Source organism: Kogia breviceps, chromosome 1 (genome assembly GCF_026419965.1).
Source record: "Kogia breviceps isolate mKogBre1 chromosome 1, mKogBre1 haplotype 1, whole genome shotgun sequence".
NCBI lineage: Eukaryota > Metazoa > Chordata > Mammalia > Artiodactyla > Physeteridae > Kogia > Kogia breviceps.
The window spans coordinates 15,082,894-15,102,225 of record NC_081310.1 but is presented as its reverse complement, the minus strand read 5'-3'; the positions used below and the strand labels follow the sequence as shown (position 1 = coordinate 15,102,225).

General features: G+C 39.5%; 1 protein-coding gene across 24 annotated transcripts in view; it reads left to right on the top strand.

The window, feature by feature from the left end:
- Positions 1-19,332, top strand: part of ESRRG (estrogen related receptor gamma) — a 645,982-nt gene that overhangs the window by 236,502 nt on the left and 390,148 nt on the right. The gene's annotated exons all lie outside the window — the stretch shown is intronic.

Below are 19,332 nucleotides of genomic sequence, written 5' to 3'. Positions count from 1 at the left end.
GACATAGAAGACAGACTTATGGTTACCAAAGGAGAAGGGGAGGGAGAGGGGGATAAATTAGGAGTTTGGGATTAACAGATACACACTAATAAATATATATATATATATATATATATATATATATATATATATATATATACACACACATATATATATAAAATAGATAAACAACAGGACTTACTGTATAGCACAGGAAACTATATTCAAAATCCTGTAGTAACCTATAATGGAAAACAGTCTGGAAAAGAATAGGTATACCTGAATCACTTTGCTGTATAATTGACACTAACACAATATTGTAAATCAACTAAATTTCAATTAAAAATGCAGATTCCTGAGCTCCTTCCTTGAGGTATTTAATCCACATTTCGCAGGGCAGCCCAGAACTCTGCATTTTAAACACTGCACAAGGCCATCCTGCAGGATGCTGAGGTTTAAGAACCAGTGATGCCAAGAAAAAGTGATCGAAGGCAAAAATGTTTAGGGGAATGAAACACGCTCCTTCTCAGAGAGTCAATTTCGTGGTTTCACTCTGAAGAGCTTTCTTGGTATGGCAAATCCAGAGGGACCTTCTCATTTGTACATTTCCTTCCCCCCCTCATTCATTTCTTCCCAGAGTTACTTTCTTCAAACTTCCACAACGACTGATCAACACACGGCACACATGAAAGACAAACGTAAACTCTTCTCATTTCTTTTCATCCCCTCCACAGCAAAATGTCCATTCATCTTCTCAGATGTTCCAAAATGTGGCGAAAAAGATGGCTCTTGCAACAGATGCAATTCTTTCTCGGTCTCTAGGTAACATTTTAACCTGTGTAATGTTCACTGCACAGCATCTTAAGTAATATTCCAGGAAATACACTGCTGCTTGTTAAAAAAGATAGGACCCCAGAGATGTCTTTAAACATGCCTGTAAAGTGAGGCGTGCCAAGAGAAAGACAATATGGCTGATTATAGTTATTTACCTTACATTTTCATTCGCTTTTAACTGGGTGTAATTTAGGGGCATGAAATCTCTTATTGGAAGTATTTGCATTAAACAGCTCTAAGCAACCATGAAAAGTGCAGAAACTGAAAAATTGACAGACTGGGTTCCTAGAATCCCAAAGTAGCATTTTTGTAATAGGCATACAAACAAATCGAATAAACATGTTTTGCTTCAGCGATTTAAGAATATGGTCTTTGGAGTAATTTGTCTTTTTTTAACTATCATTTCTAACCTTTTCATTGCCTATCTCTAGTTTGCAGGTCCCCCTAACCATCTGCGGCACTTTCCCTACCCGCTGTTGGTGTTCTAGTACTCGGTGGTTTGTTTCCTTTTCCTTGAGCTATCAAATCATCCTATAAAGGGGATTACCTGAGCGCTGTTGTCTCCCGTGTTGGCCTGCAGTGGTTGGTTTGTTGTTTTGTTTTTTGTTTGTGTTTTCTCAAGATGCTTCATCGTATGGAAAGTATGCTTAAAAAATTGCAATGGCCTTGAACGGCGAGGCTCAGGCCAAGTGTCAGAAGATGCTTCCAGCAACGGGAGTTCCTTTCTTCCCAATTAATAGCCACAAACCTAAGCATGGATCTGTTGAAATGAGAGCTTGGTTTTTTTCAGGTGTTTGTAGAGGTTTGCATAGACTTTCTTTGCCAGAGAATGTGTGTTCATTTCACTAGTCTTGGCATGATTAAAAAGAAAAATTCATTTGTATACGCTTACCCATTGGAAACTATAAGGGATAAACAAAGTCAGTGTTTACACTTGGAAGAAGGGGTAAAAGGAGAAGCTTCTTCTCTTCCTTAGGGTTTTGAATCCCTATTTAAAGAGAAAGCAAGGAGGCCTGTTGTTTATCTTCTTTATAGTTAAGTTCTCATTTCTACCTGGACATACTTTGCAAACATTAATTTTCCTATATCATGGGGGGATACTACCACTTATCAAATTACTAAAAGGAAAGAAGGAAAGGGAAGAAAACGAGGGGGGAAAAGAGGCATGACAGGAGCTCTTTTTGGTTCCTTTTTTCCCCCATTTCCTTCCCCCAACCATCCCCCGACCAAATGGTATTTTAATTCAAGTCTCTCTGGCAGTAGTTAGTGTTTGGACTTTCGGTAATATCTCCATCATTAGCAGGAAGGTTGACTCTAAGCTTGCTTCCAGAGTGGTGACTAAGATTTTCTCAGTTGAGAAGTCCCTTTTGTTTATTTGGAATGTGCTAAGGTAGAAGAACATTTGTATCCTTCAGAAGGAACTTTTATCTTCCAATTAGAGCCGAGCAAGAGACTCTCAAAGAGAGACTTACTCTGTTTAAACTGACTACTCAGTTTTCTCACCACCCTGATAAAATGACAAAGGTTTTTTCCCCCCTAATTGGGCTTCTAGTTTTTGGTCCCCATATATATGATGATGCACTTCTACTGAAAAACCCCCGGAGATCAGTAGATGGTAATTAATAGGCTTTGTGGTCTTGCTTGTACATACATGTCAGTCATATTTTTTACAAGTGAAAAACAAGCAAAAGTATTTTCCAGGTAATTTCCCTCACACTTGAAAGAAATGAGAGAAGAGTCCTATTTCCTGTGTCAATAGCACTTTTTTCATAATCCACTTGCAAAAACATTACAGCAGTTGTACATTTCAAGGAAAAGTGATATTCTTTTACAAATCAAAATGAGTATGAACACCTATGTGAAGAAGATAAAAAAAGTGTATTTCTGGTATGGCGCAGGTGTTTATACCTACCTAATTTTTATGGTTTGTCCTATTAATTGTAAGAAATAAGTATGGGGGTTATGCTATAAATACGTACATCAGAGCAGTACCCGGGCTTTGAAAAAAATATACTTAAGCAAGTTTTTTTTTTCTATTATTTACCGGAGATTCCTCTCCCTCTCTCTCTTTTTTTTTTTTTTGGTCTGGATAAACGGACTAGAAATAAACAGCTGTATACTACTTCATTAAGCTGCTTCTTGGAGTGGTTTTCCCATTGATTAGTCTCAGGGCTAATGCTGGTTTATTCCTCATTTCATTGCTAATTAACATCACTGCTTCTTCTGACCGCTTGACCACGCTCTCTGGTGAACATGTGCTGGTTTGGCAAATAATAGCTCTCTCCCCCCCTACTACCTCCTTCCCGAGTCTTCAGCTCCCTCATCTTTCCTTCCTCCTAAAAATAAGATTGTAAGCCAGGAGGGAAGGAGACAGCCTTTAAGTTAGAGCGGGTGAGTTCCTCTGTAAAGACAGCAAACTCAGTAGAGAGATGATATGCAAGCAAGGGAAATAAACACAGCCACTCTACTCGAGCATCTGGTTGAGGCACTGGGTAAATGCAGGTGATTCACTCAGGCTTGGTTCATTGTGCATTTGTCTCATGGATTCAGGCTTTTTCAGAATATTTACAGGACAAATTACCTGACTCAGAGAGTTAAGACCAAGACCTTTAAAAGAGAAATGGACCACTGGCTTTAAGGCATCTGTACTCTATGGTTCCGGAGTCTGTGAAATGAAATTCACTGTCAGGTCTGAGTTTCCTGATCTGACACACAATTAGAGCTTTTGTAAAATGATCCACAGTCAAGTAGAACGTAATCACAGAAGAATACACAACTTGGCAACTCAGGATTAGGGATGGGTGAAATCCACAGTATAAATGTTAAGAAAAATCACTTCCTTCTGTTCCAGGTAGGGAGGTCAGCATTTCCAGAAACTCAAGCCAACATGCATTTTGGAAAAGCCTTTCCAGAATCATTGAATAATGTGTTGTATTGACTCAAATCCAAATCACAGCATCTCTTTTAATTGAATGGAACATTACATACATTGCATTTAGAAAATAATTTCAAATTAGTTTTGATTCTTGCAGTTTGATGTGTTATATTCCCTGAGCAGTCACAAAACAGACTTCGACTTCCTTCAGGCACCTTTGAGGAGCGGTCACTAGACAGACAACATTTACAGTGCTTCTGCTTTACAGCAAGCGGTCAGCTTTCCTTGCTGTCATCGTTTTCCGATAGACTTTTTTGTTTTTTCTTTTGCGGTACGCGGGCCTCTCACTGCTGTGGCCTCTCCCGTTGCGGAGCACAGGCTCCGGACGCGCAGGCTCAGCGGCCATGGCTCACGGGCCCAGCCGCTCCGCAGCACGTGGGATCCTCCCGGACCGGGGCACGAACCCGCGTCCCCTGCATCGGCAGGCGGACTCTCAACCACAGCTCCACCAAGGAAGCCCTGATAGACATTTTATTGTGTATTTCTTGCCTTTTTGTTTACATCTTATCACCTCTATATGATTATAAGCTCCTTGAGGGAAGGAATTATGTCTTATTCACGTTTACAATTAAATAAGGATGTGTTGGTGGCTTTCCACTTGCCAAGCCCTGTGCTTAGGACAAATGATGCCCTCAGCTAAATAAATGGAGTTGAATGTTCCTTTAATAGTAACATCATCCCTTCAAGATTTATCTTGAAAGCTCATTGTACGTATATCTTTAAAGTTCATATTTATTCCCGTGTGCCCGATGAGGCCCTGGCATTGTTAGGCACTGTAGAATATTTTAGTGTGATTTGATAGAGAATTGGGGTAATTACTATTTACTGACCTAAGTAAGCATCAGGAGGACATAGGGGAATTATTGCTGAGCCTCAGGGGAGTTTAGATATCGAGTAGATTGTAAGCTTCCTGAACTCAGGAACTTTTTCTGCTTGTTCACCAATAGATTTCCATTATCTGTGATATTGCCTGGCAAATTGTTTACTAAATCAGTGCTGTTGAAGGAAGGAAAATGGATGGGAAGGAACATTCCAGGAGGGAAGAACTGCAGGAACGTGAACTTGGAAGCTGGATGTGGTGTTTTTTTTTTTTTTTTTTAATTAAAAATTTTCTTTTAAAATTTTTTATTTTTTGGCTGCGTTGGGTCTTTGTTGCTGTGCACAGGCTTTCTCTAGTTGTGGTGAGCGGGGGCTACTCTTAGTTGCAGTGCGCGGGCTTCTCATTGTCGTGGCTCCTCTTGTTGTGGAGCACGGGCTCTAGGTGAGCGGGTTTCAGTAGTTGTGGCTCGCAGGCTCAGTAGTTGTGGCACATGGGCTTAGCTGCTCTGTGACACGTGGGATCTTCCTGGACCAGGGATCGAACCCATGTCCCCTGCATTGGCAGGTGGATTCTTAACCACTGTGCCACCAAGGCAGTCCCTGGATATGTATTTGTTTTTACAAGGAAGAGCAAATAGTTTGTTGAGTGGTATACCTCAAAAAAATATATATATCATAGTTGGGAAGGGTAGCCTGGGACCAACTTGTGAATAGTTTTCAATGCCCAGCTATGGAATTTGAACTGTATTCTTGAAGGCAGACACTGAATATAGTTAATGACTGACAACCGTGACCTTTTGTTAAAAAAACTTACCTCCAAACAAGGTAAGCTTGGCCATCACATAATAAGAACATAAAGAGTTGGCTTTTATTCTGGTTCTAGAGATACCAAGCAGGACAAGTGGTAGAGAGGACGATTTAATGATTTAGATGTGCTGGCCATTATTGCTGTAATAGCTGAACATTGTAAAAGTGTGCGAGAACAGGGCTGTGTTGCTTGCTATAGATCAACTTGCCCCCGCTTCACCCTTTCACTGAATTTAGCTTCTCCTTATTTTCTTTGCCTTTGATACCACTGGTATAAGTGGATTCAAAGAGAATCCAACAGACTCCACTTGGATAATCTGAGGCCCTTTAAAGGCCCAGTATCCACTTTTGCTTCCTTAAAGAGACTAAAAAGAGCTTAAATAGTACCTTATAACTTTAAATACCACAGACAAACTCCCCATAATATTCTTTCTCTTAAATAGGAGCTAGTTTTCTCTCCCCTGTGGGAAGTAATGTATAAACCCCATAAGGAACCTTCAGGATAGAAGGTGATGCTCTTGCAATCTAGAGCTCCAGGGGCCCCAAATCTAGAAAGTATGCCCCTTCCCCTGTGAAACTGCAACATAGCCAGATATCCAGTGAGAGGAGCTCCTTGGTGGGCGTGTCTTAGCTGATAAGATACTTGCCCCTGAAGTATTGTAAGGCTAGAATTTAAATTTATGGTCTAGTTATCTGAATGCCAGAAGAGACACACTAAATGTTCTTCATGAAAGAATGTTTTCTTTTGTAAAGTTTATGATAACTTCAAATTTAAAAATCTGCTCACAGGGCTTCCCTGGTGGCCGCGGTGGTTGAGAGCCCGCCTGCCGATGCAGGGGACACGGATTCGTGCCCCGGTCGGGAAAGATCCCACATGCCGCGGAGCGGCTGGGCCCGTGAGCCATGGCCGCTGGGCCTGCGTGTCTGGAGCCTGTGCTCCGCAACGGGAGAGGCCACAGCAGTGAGAGGCCCGCGTACCGCAAAAAAAAAAAAAAAAATCTGCTCACAAAGAATCCACTGACTTAAAAGGAGGAGGCTCGGCTTTAAAGGACACATTTTCTCAAAAGTCTCCTGTTTTTCTCTTGATACCTCCGATCTCTCTGCCTCTTACAAGAAAAAAGGACTCGACGAATACAATTTAAGAGACTAAGATGGAAACTTTCTTGAGATTTTCTCTCTTAACTGACCCATGTTTTATGATCTCCATGGGATGTGTCTATCCAGAATAGAACCTGTGTCTGTTGCCAATTGTCTGATGGCTGCTCAGGGTCATAAGGGCACCACCTGTTGCACGTGTGTGTGTGTGTGTGTGTGTGTGTGTGTGTGTGTGTGTGTGTGCGCGCGCGCGCATATGCGCAAGCACATTTGTGTGTGAAGGGAAGGATTTTCTTATTGAGGTTTCGAAGAAAAATAAGTTTCATTTGTTAAGCATGAAGAAAAGATTCAGTACCAGGATTGACTGTAATAAGCCTCCCCGTTTTACTAAAAATCCATTACTTGTTGAGCTATTAAGCGATGAAAAGGATTAAGAGAATAAAAAAGAAATCTAATAAAGATGATAACAGTGGAGCATTTTGTAAAATTTGCATGTGAATTTATAACATTTGGATCTGTCGGCAGACAGCGTTATTCAGCAGAAGGAAAAAAAAAACATACCACACATATAGGCATAAAAAATGCAACAGCAGAGTTTCCGGCCAGGAAACCTTTTTTTCCATATGGGCATCCATATGTTTTATCTTGAAATCCATATTTTTGGCCTTGATACGCATATGTTAGCTTTTTGCCCAAATAAGATTGTGTAATCATTCTTTATTATTTCTTCTTTCCTAGAAGTTATTACTCTAAGATTGGGGAAAGGGTAGGAAATCAAATGGACTGTTTCATATACTGAAAATACAGACGTGGAGAAGAAGCGTGCTATAGGAGGGACACAGACTCGTGTGTGTGTGTGTGTGTGTGTGTGTGTGTGTGTGTGTGTGTGTGTAGGTATATTCATTTTAAAATACTAGGTTCATGTCTATTTCGTCAAGGTAAGACTCCCACAGGTTGGGTTTTGATATCACAGGCCGTCTGTCTCAGGTTGATACATCCATGTGTCCAGCTGAACAATGTAGGATACTTTTAGAACAGGGCAGAGAGGGATGTATTTGGCTAAGTATACTCTCCTGTCCATTGGAACTGCCCAGTAAATATTCACTGTAGAGCTCCGATTTTGTTATTTGCAGCCCAACAGCAGCAGTGAGAGGGGCACACAATTCATTACATCATAAATGTCCAATTATGTATAAGACTTCCCCTGTAGAGCATGAACTCCTGGGGGATAAAGTTGGGATTGTATTTTTACTCAGTTTTGCATCGCCAACTCATAGCTTAAAGTTGGAGTTCAGGAAAAGATTTTAGACCCATTAATCTATAAATGCTTATTCACCAGGGAAAAAATGATATCAGCTTTTATAAAAACCCCCAGATCAATAAGTCCTCAAGCAAGTAAACTCACTTTATCACAACTATCTCACATGATGATAAAATTAATTTTATTCAGTCTGCGTGCTGGGCTATGTCCATATTAGAGTCCATCTAATATTTTCAACTCTAGCCTCAAGTAAATGAAAGGAGACCTTCTCATCTTCTTCTGCTGCTTTCTAGACACAATAAAATAATTATTGGACTTAACCTCATAGAAATTCACCTAGAATTAGCTCTTGATGTATTGAAAATTGGCTTACTAAGGAAGCAAAGCCAATGGATATATGAGTTGCCCTACCCAATGAGAAATACTGTCGGAAAACAAACAAACAGAATGCAAAACAAAACTATGAATACCTGCTTCTAAGAGGAGAGCTTCAAGAGTTGGCTTTTTCTTTGTGACATCATCTCATTTGCCATCTGGGGACTGAGGTGAACACATAGGACGGTGTACAGTGCGTTTGCAGAAGGGGCCAGAGTGGAGAAGTTCCTTTTAGCAATAATTTTATTTCATTCTATTCCACTGGGGGAATTTCTGCTGTCAGCCAGTTTCTATCCCCCTTGTCCTGGTGACCCAGCAAGGTCAGAAGTGGGTGTTCGTGGTCTGTCAGCCTCAGGACCTTTGATTGACAGACTGCTGAATCGCTCTGTGCAAAAAAAGTCTGATGCAGTGTGCCTAGCATGTGCAAAATCCCTCTACGTTGACTGTTTCCCGGGCATTTTGGCTTGAAATTTGTGCTGCAGCAATCTTCTTAGACATGTCCACTCAGAGCATGTGTCAGGGCCACCTCCGTTGGATATCTCTCCGTGTGGAGAGTCAGCATTTTGATGAGGGCATCCCACCAACCTAGAAAGATGTCAGCAATCTTTCACTTATTCTGTTCCTAGGAAAACATGCTGACATAACTCTCAAAGTACTCAGTGTGTAACTTCAGTGGGGAAGCAGAGAAAGTAAAAGTCGATGCCTCTCACATCCAAGGGTTGGAAGCTCTGAAATTCTGCCTTGCGCCTTTTCTCATTCTTCTGAGGGTTGGGATGCAAGTGCGAGCTTATTTTAAGATTCCTCAGGGCCGCACTTCCTTCCTTGACTCTTCTATTCTTGTCGTATTACCTCACTGCATTAGGACCTGTATCTCCCTCTGATGGCATCTAGTTTCTGTTCCATTCACGGTGGCCGAGGATCATATCTCTGATCCACTTAGAAACACAGTGAGCTTTGCCCCTGAGAATGTAAACGCTTTCTCTGTTACATCTATTGATCTCCAGGCCTCTATTTCTGGATTCTCATTCACGTACTCATTTGGCATTTGGGATATTGACTGTGCCTTTGAGGGACCAGAGTCAAGTTGGGTGCTAGGAACCAGACAAAGAATATTTCTTTGATGATGTAGGAGCAGATTTTTATACAGCTATTGATGAGAGTCCATATGCATCCCATACTCTTCTAAGTAAATCGAAGAAAGGTAAAATATAGTAAATGTATCTTGCTTGGGTATGCGGAAGGAAAAGAACACTTAAAAATTTAATGACACAGTCATTTCATTGAAGCTTGTTATTTTAGAACTAAGTGTAAATTAAGCGAATAAACAAAATAAAGAACGGAAGGAATTTACTGGATTATTCCTAAATTGAAATTCCTATTTCTAAACAACAGAGCATATTCGTTTGGAGAACCAGTGGTTGCTACAATTTGGAGATAACTCATTTTATGACATTGTAGGAAATAGGAAATAAGGAAAGGGAAGCCCAGAATTAGGTTACAAAAAATCCTTCAGCTGTAATAATGAATTGTTGCCATGAGAAAAACACCTAAATTAGAAGAGAGTGACTGTCTGTCTTAATAAGAGTCATAGTGGAAAGCCCTTCTTGAAATAGAAGTAAAATAAGGGAAAAATTGCATTGTTGCAGGGCTAATTTGATGAAAGGGCCTCAGTAAATTGCGATTGCACAGTTAATAAACCCTAGAGCTTTATTTGGAAGACAAAATTAGTTGTTTAGTGATAAAAAAAAAAAAATCAGTTACAAGTTGTGTTGTCTTTTTTAACCAATCAGGCAGAGAAGCCACCCATAAGAATGAATACTCAAAGTGAATAGAACTTCACTGCATCTAGGATTTAACTCCATTGTTTAACAGGAGACTGAAAACTAACATTTCTAAACGGGGAAAATATTCCTTCTTGTGGCATTGAAAGAGTGTTTCCTCTTCTTTTCATGTAGAAGGTCTATGAAGAGATATGAATGTGTTTAGGTATATCTTTTAATACAGTTCAGTGAGGATGAGTATATTGTAGTGTATTCAGAGAGGAAAAATCAGCCATTCAGAGGAAGGGAGTGAGTGTTTCTGCGTGTAGCAGAAAATTGAAAAACACTTATGAACAGGTCTGTAATGTTAGCAGATAGAAAAATGCAGGGTTCCATAAACACAACCATAGTATATGTTTTTTTTAATTAAAAAAAAAACATGATCACTTTTGTAAAACAATTCCAGGTGCGTGCTAGGATGTATTAATACCTACACTATCTTTTAATAAAAGTGACAGCCTAGTTAAGGAATAAGAGTAAATCTTCCCCTTTTTCTGACTTTAAGTCAGACATGAATTAGGATAGGAAATCTCAGAATTAAAAGTGATTCTGTTCTGATAGTTCACATTTAAAATCAGTTCCTTGATACTTAGAAGGTAATTCTCCATAGTAAGAATATAATATATGGCAACTGGACTATTTCGGGAAAGCTTACTTAACGGATACGTAGCTGAAATACTGTACATATGAAACATTGCATTCAGTTGGTCAGAGTGGCCCTGTGGGAAAACCTGGGCTTTGGAGTGAGCCAGAATCAAGTTCTAGTCTTTCCGCCAACTCAGTGACTCTGGACTCGCTATGTCGTCACTTGGGCCCTTAGTTTTCTAATCTGAAAAATGGGGAAAATGGTTACCTTCTTAAAGGGCTATGGGTAAATACCCAAAGAATGAAAGTGGTTATTACATTTGTAGATCCTGGTGATCTAGTAATTAAGAAAGTAGAAGAACAAAACATTGTTTTCTAATTGAATAAGAGTTTTTAGCTGTTAAATGGATTCCTATGAGAATACAGGTTTATTGGGGGGTGGTGAGGAAACTTTTAAAGACCTGTGTTCAGCACATTCATGGATTATGTTGGTGTTGCTAATTCTTTATCATATTTTTTTCATATCCAAATGTGGCCCAACTTTTATTTCTTGCATGTTTTGCTATTAGATATGCTTCCTCCAGGAATATGTTTTACACTGCATTTAAAATATTAGATTGTAACCATCAGTTTATGTTCATGTTTCCCCACTTTAACTACAAATGTTTTCTTATGTTAACCAGCCAAATAGAGTAGGGTACATGAGATCGTCTTAGCTGTGACCAGTGAGGCATAAGGAGGGATAACTCCCTCTTCTGGTTCCAGGTGACCCTAGAGACGGGGGACAGTGCATTGTCTTGGGTGAAATGTAAAATGGAGTGGGTAAAACTCAGGTTAACCGGAATGGGGGCGGGCAGAAAGGATCCTGTGGACACTTGTGTTCAGCTGGTTGTGCATACCTAAGGGGTTCAGAGATCCTCCATACAGGGTTTAGTCTAGCAATTCAAAACCGAAAGTGAGTTACAAGAAGTGGACTATATACCAGTAGCATTAATTAAAGGGTCAAATAGAGGAAAAGGAGTTAAGAAAAGAGAGGAAGGTGGTTATAGACTAGAGTTTCTAGGAAGGGATTCATAGAGGAGATGGGGCCAGAGTTTGGCCTTAAAGAATGAGTAGTGGGCTTCCCTGGTGGCGCAGTGGTTGCGAGTCCACCTGCCAATTAGGGGACACGGGTTCGAGCCCTGGTCCCGGAAGATCCCACATGCTGTGGAGCAACAAGGCCCATGTGCCACAACTACTGAGCCTGCGCTCTGGAGCCCGCGAGCCACAACTACTGAGCCCACGTGCCACAACTACCAAAGCCCGCGCACCTAGAGCCTGTGTTCTGCAACAAGAGAGGCCACTGCAATGAGAAGTCTGTGCACCGCAACAAAGAGTAGCCCCCGGCTCGCCGCAACCAGAGAAAGCCCACGCCCACGTGCAGCTACGAAGACCCAACGCAGCCAAAAATAAATAAATTTATTTTTTAAAAAAAGAATGAATAGTAATTGGATGGGTGGAAAGAAACAGAATAAGAAATAATCATAGTTTGTTTTATCAGGGGAGGGAGGAGGGCCATGTGAAGATCAACTTATCTGAAGAAAAGGTAGCATGAACCTTTGGGGAGCAGTGAAAAATCAGCCTGAGAAAGAAGTGATGGAACTTCCCTGGTGGCGCAGTGGTTGAGAATCCTCCTGCCAATGCAGGGGACACGGGTTCGAGCCCTGGTCCGGGAAGAACCCACGTGCAGAGGAGCGACTAAGCCCGTGCGCCACAACGACTGAGCCTGCGCTCTAGAGCCCGCGAGCCACAAGTACTGAGCCCGTGTGCCACAGCTACTGAAGCCCGCGCACCGCAACGAAGACTCAACACAGCCAAAAGTAAAAAATAAATAAAAAATAAAAAGAAAGGTAGTGAGGGAGTAGGAGATTTTTCCCAAACAAAATCTGACTCGGAAACTTGGGACCTGATCTATAGACTAGGTGAAATGGATCCCCTGGGGTCAGTGATTTCACAGGCAAGGCTTCCCCAGCAGCGTCCCCACCCTGTCCCTCTCCCCAGACAGCCTCAGAAGTGCCCTGAGCAACTCTGACTCATACTTCTATTCACACACGTCTTTATGGATCTAATAGTTAATGTATATCCTATACATGTATAATATTATGCTATATATATTCAGAGTATATAGCTAGTATGTATATTAGGTATGTTACTTACATGATTAATAAAATGAACACACACAAATTATATATTCATTTTTATATTTAAATGAGTCAAGCTCTCTTTCTGTCTTGTCTCCTGCTGTCCTCCTGAAATCTGTTCTGAATACAATCATCTCACCACTTTTCTCCTTCCACTTAGAATTTTTGGACTTCAGAATGTAGTGGTTGATTTTCCCTTTGTCTGAGGGACCCAGGAAGAGCTGAGGGAAGGGGATTAGGTGAATCCAAAATCATTGGACTTCATCCTGTGCCCCATACCTCAAAAGCTAACAAAAAGAACAAGGTATAAAAATAATTGGAATTATTAGCTAGCCTCTTTATTAAATACTGTACCGTGTGACTATCACCAAAAGTTTAATTTGTTAGAAAATACTTCATAAACCAGAATAAAACAACTTTGGACCTCACCACAATGAGATCAGAGCCCCTAATATAGAAAGTAGTAAATGTGCCTTCAGGTATGTTCTGAGACGTAATGTCCATTTTTCTCTCTGAATCCTTGATGGAAGATTCCAGAGAAAGATGTGCTGTTCTAGACTGGAGAAAACCTTGAGGAGCTCCAGATATTGACAAGCCCTCAAAGCAAAGATTTTAATAGCCAGTGAGAAGTTTTGCACGCCTCTAAGAAGCTTTCTTTTTGGCAGTGCGGTTGTTCTAAGCCTTGAATCCAAGGGGAGCCTAAAGAGAGTTCAGGCAGCAAAGTATGCACAGACCAAGGTAAAGAAATTGATTTTAAAGCAAACATAAAGTTGCCAGTAGCTGGCACAATGTCTCGGGCATAGTAGGCTGTCAGTAAGTGTTCCGTGAATTGAGATGTATTGTTGTTTGGAATCCTATGTATATCAAAGAGTAAATTGGATTTTGTTCACATTTGAACACCGCATTTGCCCTACTCGCGTAAGTCCTTTTTGCAAATATATCTGTAACCCAGCATGCTGGATTCTTACTTCATATTCATAAAGCAACAGATTTATGTTTCAGTTTAAAACCAAATTGACAAACCTCGTTTCCCGAAGCAGAGCTTTAAGTGACCTGTGGGTGGGATTCTGAGTTATTTCTCACGAGCCAAAAGAGGAACCAAGAAAAGGGAAAACTTTAGGAGAGCATAGTCAACAAGGTAAGAAGTTCGGTGATGCTGATCTGTAAAGACACTGTAACTTTTAAACGTGGACTTTCTGTCTGAAGAACTGCAGTGGGGATTTAAAATATGACTATTTAATTTTTTAAAATGACATAAATTAAGTGAACAGCCCATTACCAGGACACCATCAGGACCACATGGCCAATTGAGATCAAGTTATCTTGTCCCGCCTGCTGGATTTGAATAAGAATTAAGAAATTACTATTCCGGAGAGGTGTGGGACATCCATCCTCATTTTCAGTGATATTCTTCATGGTAACTACCTGCAAAGAAATGCTCTGACAGGTATGCCCCTGAACCCTTGTGGTCCTACCATTGGGGGGTGTATCTGTGGCAGAGAAGCAGCTAATTAATTGTTCTACCTGCCAGTGATGAAGCCTCGTACTGCAGGGACCTCAGCTTGGAGCCAGAAGTCATGCCTAATTCAAAAGAACCCACGTGGGAGGGCCATCGAGCTTCACCTTTCCACCCACTTGGCTGGATTAAGTCTAAACTTCGTGACCACACTGAAGCAGTAGAATCTCTCTCTGTAGTCACTACTGATGCCTTTCTGTGACCTGCGTTCTTTAACTTTTTATTTTCAACAAGTGTGCCATGACAATCACATTGAACAGTGCATCTTAGAAACAAACTGGGCTTAAGAAGACTGGACATGCCTCTGGGTCTGCTGTGGTCTTAGCATATTGATGGTCCTCTATGTAGAGTGTAAGTTAAGAAAGAGGTAGATCTTGGTCAATACTTAGTCAAGACTTATGCTTTTTGATATCATTATTTTTATCTAGACAAAGATTTCAAAATTGTGACTCTAAAAAGCATAGTAAAAAGCAATACATATTTTGTCTCAGACTCTTCAGCAGCTGACAGATTGTGAAAAGGATTAAATTTCTCATGTCATCTCAGAAATTAAAGTTAAAGCAAATATATTCTCAGTTTTACCAATGTTAATGCTAATCTTTAAAGCTCTGTTATTTTGCTTCAACTTTATTTTTGTCTATTTAAAGGCCGTTTTTCTACCCCTTCCTATTTTTCTCTACCATTAGTAAGTTAAGTATTGCCAGGTGCAACTGAAATCCTAACTTTTTGTGAACCTTCCCAGACTACTGTAGTACTGATGCTTTTGCATTGAACAGTTTAGTTCTAATAACTTGGACCTTGCATTTTCCATTTTGTTAGTCTTACTGGGACAAAAATCTATATTTTGTTTACCTTTTCCAGCATCTATCATGTTGTTGAGTGTTTTCTGGGTACTAGGAATTGTGTGGCATTCCCTTCCTTTTTTTTCTATTGATGTATAGTTAATTTACAATGTTGTGTTAGTTTCAAGTGTACATACAGCACAGTGATTCAGTTGTATATGTGTGTGCATATATATATATATACATATATATATATGCACACACACATATATATATATCTCACAAGATATCGAGTATAGTTCCCTATGCTATCCAGTAGGTCCTTGTTGTTTACCTATTTTATATATAACAGTGTGTATATGTTAATCCCAAACTCCTAATTTATTTCCCTTCACCCCCCATATCCCCTTTGGTAACCATAAGTTTGCTTTCTGTTTCTGTGAGTCTATTTCTGTTTTGTAAATAAGTTCACTTGTATCATTTTTTAGATTCCGCATGTAAGTGATATCAAATGATATTTGTCTTTCTCTGTCTGACTTATTTCACTTGATGTGAAGTAAGTGATATGAAGTATCACTTAATACGGTTTTTTCAGATGAGGATGCCATATTTGATAAGCTACCACAATTTGCAGTTGCTTTCAGGCTAACCTGTATCTGCTTTCTTACTTAATATGAAGTAAGTGATATAAAGTAATCTCTATGTCCATCCATGTTGCTGCACATGGCATTATTTCATTCTTTTTTATGGCTGAGTAATTCCATTATGTATACATATATACATCTTCTTTATCCTTTCTTAAGTAATTCATTCAACAAGCATTCACTGTTCTCCTCCCAGGAAAGGCAGGGTGTGTGCCTGGCCCTGGGGTTCCTTTGTCCCTCCCCTCAAGGAGCCTACATTAGTTCATGAGCAGTCTGGTAAACCAAAAGAAGGTGGATGCTCTCATAGCCAACAAGACTTGCATTCTCATTCAAAGCCTACAAATAGTCTAAGGAAGTGAAGCGATCTAGGAATTCGTAGTCTTGACTGTGCAGCCGTCACCCAGGTAATCCTGCAAAAGCCACTGAAACTCTCCCAGTTACTTCATCTGTAAAATGGCCATTATCATACTAATGCCTACCTTACCCACCCATAAGATGATTGTGAGGGCTGAATAAGGGTATGATAGAGACAGTGCTTATGGTAACCTCTAAAACACCATACAGAATTTTATTTAGAGGTCAAGTGCAAGCCTTTTCTTTAGGACTTTTTTTTTTTTCCAATCCATTGCTGCAAACTCACTGCATTCAGAAGACTCATAAGCACAGTTTTGAAATTCTGTACTTTGAAAACATGACAACAGATGCTAATGTATGGGGCTATATAAGTCACTTACCAGATGGTTCACAAGCATCTTTCCTATTAGATTTATGCAGTAAATCTTCATTCCCCTCGAAATGTTTGCTTCAGTGTGTCCATAACTTTTTATCCTCCTTTCATATGTTTGTGTAGTGCACATCTGGCTTCCTTAACATTAGATTATAATTAGAGTCAGGTACTCTTTTCCTTGACCTATGTGGCAAAATTAATCCCTAATATTTTTTTATAAAGGTGGCAGAAGGGTTTGTGATAACAACGGGAAACCTAGATAAATATGGAAATTTATTTTTGGTCTTGATTTTTTTTTTTTTTTTTTTACATCTCCTTTGATGTGGTTCCTGTTTCTCTCTCTCCCCTCAAACCCCTAGCTCCACTTCCATTACCCCGTAGCTCCGTGCAGTATTAGAAGAGGACCCAGGGAAGTTGTATGCCAATTCATGGACAGAGGAAATGTAATTTGCATCTATTAATATCTTCGAAAAGTGACTTTCCAGTATTAATGATACTTATTAATTGTATCAATTTAAATTAATCGATACAGTTTTTTCCAGATGAGGATGCAATATTTGATAAGCTACTACAATTTCCAATTGTTTTCAGAATAACCTGTATCTGCTTTCTTACTTATTTATCTATCTATCTATCTATCTATCTATCTATTTATTTATTTATGGCTGCATTGGGTGTTCGTTGCTGCGCGCGGGCTTTCTCTAGTTGCGGCGAGCGGGGGCTACTCTTCGATGCGGTTCACGGGCTTCTCACTGCGGTGGCTTCTCTTGTTGTGGAGCATGGGCTCTAGGTGCGTGGGCTTCAGTAGTTGTGGCGCATGGGCTTAGTTGCCTCGCGGCATGCGGGATCTTCCCGGACCAGGGATCGAGCCGGTGTTCCCTGCATTGGCAGGCGGATTCTTAACCACTGCGCCACCAAGAAAGTCCCTGTATCTGTTTTCTAGAGTCTTTATATAATTGGACAGTATCCTTCTTTAGTTAAAAAAAAATACATATATATGGAAAATGCTGGAAAGTAAATTTGCAGTTTATTTAGGAGCTGGTTCACTCCAAATAATATTTACCAAGATTTCCTTTGGTAATCTTTTTTCATGCTCATCGTAAGAAGCATTTAATAAGCATAAGAGCAGAAGCATTTGAACTTTGTTGATTTAATTTATGCTGTTTTTTTCTTTTATGTTGTATTTTAGGGAATTTCCCTGTGGCTCACTGCAGAACGACCTCCGCTTCAATTAATATATTTTTTTTAATCTGTAGGTTCAATTGTTTTAAGGTAGAAGGAGAGCATATTAAAAGGCAATAATTATCCTAGTGTGTGTTCAGTAATAATGGATCAGCAATGCTTTTTATCTTTGTGAAATAGTCAGTCCTTCCATTGAATACTTTTAATATAAATGAGGAGATATATTTGAGAATTCTAATTTTCTCTTGATGGTGGATTCATACCTCATATTCCTTAATAATCTACTTTCCTACCGTAGTTAATTTTTTACTGTCACACAATTATAACTCAGTATGTTAAATATTTCCTAAACTAAATAGAAAGTAGAGGGTAAATGATATTGGCGTTACAAATGCAGTACTAAAGTTAAAAGGATTTGTCTGATTAAAGTCAAGTAAAACATTAAAAAGTACTTTAAACAATTGTGAATGCAGTTTTGGAACTATATTTGGATTAAGTTAATGGAAATTTGCTTAGTAGAAACCTTTAGGTGGTTTTTAAATTATTACAGCAAGTCTTTTCCCCTTTCTAAGTTTCAGGCTCCTCATCTGTAATATAAATGTTAGATAAAATGGTTTCTTCTGGCTGTAACATATCAACCTTCTAGATATTAATGGGTGCACCCAAAGTATTTAAGGGGCATGAAAATAGCTTTTTAAAAGTAGTTTCATATTATTTACAATAATGTGTAAATAAATATATACCTTGTTAGTACAGAGTAATTTCAGATTAATAACTATATATAGGTCACAAATTCAGAATTCATGAAATCCTAATTAATGCTGTTTTGATTTTACTGGTGCCATCAAGACATTTTGCTAGTTGAAATGTGATGTAAATGTACCTTACTTGGAAAGGACGCTGGGAGATGAGGATGAATTTAGGGACAGGAAGATGGCTGCTAAATTCTCCTGCTTTGGAAGGAGAACTGCATTGGGATTGAAATAATTAGGGAGACTAACCATTCTGTTGTTCAGAAAATTCCATGACAGTGCTTCCATTAACTCTCTAGTGATATTGCCACTAAAGGGGTAAGGGGAAAAGAAAAAAAGAGAAACGAAACAGCAAAATAGACATCCTCTCTTCACTCTGCTGTGTCTGCATTAATGCGGCATCGTAGCAGCTGCTATCTTTTTCAAACAGCCTTTTTTTTTTTTTTTTTTTTTTTTTTTCCAGTGGCCTTTTTTTCCCCTGTAGAGTAAGCTGACCAGATTTTGACTTTATAAAACTGGGACAGCCTAGCAGGGGACGAGAATTTCCATGAACCATCTTCTGGGGATAATAATATCAGTAATCAGAGATTGTCATAGCAATTGCAGAGAGAGATGAATTGCAATGGGCAGGAAATCAACACTGTTTTGTTTGTTAGTTCTTTTGGAGAGTGAGTTCAGTGCCCCGTAACCATTTACCAAAAAGTTGAGCTTGAGTGCAACCCCCTGTAAACTCTTGAACTCCAAGTTATTTAGAGACTAAGACAGATGGCGAAGCAGATTTGCTAGCGAATTATATAAATGGACTATATTCCAGTGGCTATATGTTCACCTATTTGCCTTCAGAACTGAACTATTTGTGCTTAAGCCAGGATTGGTTCACATCCAGTTTCTCTCATCTCCCATTTGGTCTTTGTCCTCTATGCTCACTTTGCACTTTTTTATATGCCTATATAGCTGTAATTTAATCATTTATTTATGTATTAAAATGTATTCTGTGGCCTATTTTGTCCCAGGCATGAATCTACATAATAGGAAATAC